Consider the following 5,000-nt stretch of genomic DNA (forward strand, 5'->3'; position numbering starts at 1 on the left):
TGGATTCCGTTTGATGTCCTGATATTTTTCAAATTTTTCTTTCTCTTTTTCATCATTCTCTTGTCTATAGGGATGGCCAAAATCACTAATTATTGCAGACTTCGTCAACCTTATCATTAATGACAATATCGGGACCTCTTGCTTCGATGGTGTGATCACATGAATATCGGTCCCAAAGAAGCGTAGGAGTGGGTATTTCCGAGACTGTTTCTGAGCTGGTTCGTACCATGATCAGACTTTTCAACATCAACTTTTCACAGAGTTCCAATGAATCATTTTTGCGACATTATAGTGTCTCCTCTCATAATGCGTCTGAGCCATTTTCTTGCACCTTACTAGCTATATGACTCACAGTTTCTCCTAATTCTTACAATAATCTACATGACGGGAATCAGCTGAGTTATCCAATGTTATACTTTATTATAGTTCTCTGAATAACTTGCTCTTGAGCTAGCGCATACAACGCTTCTGTCGTTCTTTCGATCAGACTTTCTCATCCAACTCCAGGTTTGTCTTTTATCCGTGTTAGAGGCATATCCACCTAACAAAAACGATGTACATTTGTTTCCCATCAGGCCTCCATTCCTCTGTTCTTCATCGATTTTTTAAAAAGTCGTCTTTACTACATTTTTTTTTCAAATTCAAAAATTCCGACATCTTTGGTAACCTGCAACAATCCTCTCATTAGAAGGTTGAGTTACCATCCCAGAGTGTTGCTCTTCACTTTTGATAACACCTTCGCAGTCATCAATCCTCTTCCAATCCTTTCTACTAAGATTAGTCTATCTACATTAAGGTTTGGATGACAAACCATTATGATCGTAAGTAATTTTATGGTCTTTCTATCTCAGTCCTTTATTTCTTCAACATTCCATTTACAAATACAAGCCCATCCATTAAAACTGCAAACTGCCCAAGTGTTTTGCTTTTATTCTGTTTTTTACATTAGTTAGACTTCAGTATTAACCTTACTCTCAGTTTGTACTCTTTTACAAATTAAAGTTTTATTAGTATTAATATTGTTATTATTATTATTAGTAGTCTTAGATTTCCATTATATTATATTACTATGATTATTATTGCATTATATAAAATAATAAATAACAATGATAATAATAATAATGATAATAATAATAAGAATTATTATTAATATTACTTACATATTAATTATTACTAGATTATGTATCATTATGGATTATTATTATGTATTATTATTATTGATTATATTATCATTAGCATCATCGTCATCATCACCATTAATTATTTTACTTATTACTATTATCACAATCATTACCATGCAGTTATCACTGATATCCTTACATCATTTTTTTATTATAGTTATTTCTATATATCTTTTATTATTATTATACTATATCAATGTTATTATTAGTATCTATTATTTCTTATATATTATTATATTCATTATTATTATTATTATTATTATTATTATTATTATTATTATTATTATTATATTATTATTATTATATTCACGGACCCACGGTCTTACTGTTGGTACTCAAACCAACCTAGGTTGAAGCGCCGGCTTAGCAAACACCAGCACTGCTGGCGATTGCGCGTGAGCTGTGATGAGGTGGCAACCCGCCTGTTCACTCTCTTCCTCGGGCGCCACTCCTCCCACTTAAGACCGATGTTTTCTTTTTCGCAATTTTCAGGTTTGTCTTGCCTTTGATCGGATTGGGTTAAAGTTATAAGATTATGTAGACTGTAAATGGGTAGGATTGGTGATGGTTTCTTGTTTTCTTTGTAAATATATCCGTAAGTAAAATAAGCAATTACGTGTTTTTTTCTTATTCACTTCTTAAGAATATAACTGAATTATTGCAATAAAACGAATTGCAGTTGAAGTAAGTTCCGGAGAACATTGACAAACGATTAAATATAATTCTCATTGCATAAATATACTTAAGTGCTATATAGATTGCTAATTTACTGTTAAAAACATATAAATCATAATGGAAAAGTCAATTTTCTAAGAAAGGTATAAATAACGAGATAAGGAACATGCTGAGACATAACCGATGATGTGCATTCTGAACATCTTATCTACGACGTGAGTGAGCTTGGCCATTTGGGCCATTATGTAAACTGGCCACTGCTCGGATGATGCACTCAAGTCGTGATACTACATCATTTTCTATTATAGTTATTTCTATTATTATTATTTTTTTTCTTATTATTATTACTATTATCAATTATTATTATTATTATTATATTATTATTGTTATTATTATATTATATATATTATTATTATTATTATTAGTATTAGGATGTATGTTGCTGTTGTTGTTATTGTTATATTTTAATTATTCTTATCATATTATTATTGATTATATTTTGCCCATATATTATTACTATTGTAATATTTATTACTATTGTAATATTATACTATTATTATACTTATTTTAGTGTGATTTTCAGATATTATATTATGATTATTATTATTATTATTATTATCATTATTACTATTATATTATTGTATTATTGTATTATATTATTATTTTATTATATATTATTATTATTATCATATTATTATTTATATTATTATTATTATTATTATTATTATTATTATATTATTATTTTGTATTATTATTATCATATATATTATTATATTGTTATGGTTATTATTATTATTATTATTCATTATTATTATTATATTATATTATATTATTATCCATTATTATATAATACTACTTACTATTAATCGATAACATTGTTACTAGGATGATGATGATGAGGATGATGATGATGAATTACTATTAGCCTCATTATCATTATTCTGTTAACATTAATATCAGTATGAGTTTTTGGTATACGATTACTTTATCAATATTGTAACAAGATATTATAGGATAATTTACCTCAGAACAAATGCATTTATAATTTTGGATAGAGATAGTGCCTCAGTATAGACCGCGAGAAACAGAGACAACAAAGCTTAAGTGTAATTCAAATCAAATGAATGAGAAAGTGATATTGCTTCCGGGATTAAATGTCTGAAGGTTCCATAACCTCTCAATTCATGATGGTAATTTAAAGGCTTAGTGCGCGTCATCATCATCATCATCTCATCCCTCATTATCATTATCATTATCATCTCATAATCATTATCATTATATTACATCATATCATTATCATATCATTAATCAGTATCATTATCATTATCTTATTATCATATCTAAGATCCTGTCATCATTATTATCATTTTTGTTATTGTTACTATATTATTATCATTATTATTATTATTGTTATCATTGTTATGATGTTACAATGTTATTTTCTGTTGTTGTAGTTGCTGTTGTTATTGTTGTGTTGTTGTTATTTTGTTGTTGCTGTTTGTTGTGTGGCTTATTATATCCTTTTATTATCATTATCGTTTTATAATTGTCCAATTCCTAATAGCTATAATTGTTTTTGTTGTATATTGTTATTATTATTATTACTAATAATATCAGTTATCATTATCAATTACTATTATCCTTATTATCAATAATTATTGTTATTCGTTGATAAATAATACTACAATTACTATTCCCACTACTATTAACATCATCGTTATCCTTATTATAAATAATTTGCATATTAGCTAAAAACTACATTTCACATGTTATATCACTTTTTTTACTAACGTAAAAACACAGAAAGTTTGAAGTAGGTAAAGTGATTGGAAAAAAGAGAGAAGAATGGGAGCTGTAAACAGTCACGTACACCCAAAAAAGGAATAAGGGAAGAGAGAGGATAAAAAAAAAAAGACATTCGTAGAGATTTGTCACTTTAGGGAGTTCCGCTTCTGTCTGGAGGCCGACCTGCCGCCCACAATACATCACACTTACAAAAGGAATAGGAACGCAAAATCAATCCCTAAACTATAAGCAGCAGCAGAAGCGTTCTGCGCCAGAGGCATTCAAAAATCCCCCCTCAAATCCACAGAACAAAAAACATTTTCCCGCTTTCCGTTCCGTTCTTTCCTCGTTACCACAATAGAGCAAGAATCTAACAACCGTATGGATATGGGTTTAAAAAATATATTCTAGTCACTAGACGGTTGCTGAATTGATATCAAGCAATATTCAAGTCTTATACATATTACTGATAAGATGAATGGATGTTAATTACTATGCTAAACAGAGTTTATGATTAAAAAGTTTCTTATATTCTCTCGACGTCCGATCACGTCAACTGAAGGTCGGTGTTCGTGCGCCAAGTTTCAGCATTATGGAAGTTTGGTTCTCTCTCTCTCTCTCTCTCTCTCTCTCTCTCTCTCTCTCTCTCTCTCTCTCTCTCTCTCTCTCTCTCTCTCTCTCTCTCTCTCTCTCTCTCTCTCTCTCTCTCTCTCTCTCTCTCTCTCTCTCTCTCTCTCTCTCTCTCTCTCTCTCTCTCTCTCTCTCTCTCTCTCTCTCCTTCACTCTCGATCTTTCTCTCTACACACAAGAGTGAGTTTATGTGTACATATATTTTCTTCATGTTAACAGTGCTATACCCATGAATTGCTCACATTAAGCATAAAATACTTCATGCATTTGAAACATAGACATTTCTATTAGCCGATCATTTTACTTAGGGACACCTACACAGAACAGTTTGTGCTACTGAAACTATGCTTTTGAGGCGATGCTACTTCTTATAAAAGCAGTTTCTCTTTCAGCTAAATAGATAATGTTTAACGATGGAATCTTCTTCAATTTCTTTCAACAAATGTATCTAGTCAAAAATAGGAGATAATGATCTAATCTAAACAAATATACGAATAAAAAAAATCAGTGAAGGATGAGAAATCACAGAGCACGATACTAGACAGTTTACTCATCAACCACTTAGGAGGAAACTGGAATCTAGGGTCATATTACTCTCACCATACAGTTCCGCGAGTGGATTAAAGAACATATATTGCATCGTCAGTGTAATTTCACTTACCTGCAACTTCAGAGATCATACTTTAGTTGAGACACTTATCTGTAATCAGGTTCATGGTGCAAATTCGT

The sequence above is a fragment of the Penaeus monodon genome, chromosome 1 (genome assembly GCF_015228065.2).
Source record: "Penaeus monodon isolate SGIC_2016 chromosome 1, NSTDA_Pmon_1, whole genome shotgun sequence".
Taxonomy (NCBI): domain Eukaryota; kingdom Metazoa; phylum Arthropoda; class Malacostraca; order Decapoda; family Penaeidae; genus Penaeus; species Penaeus monodon.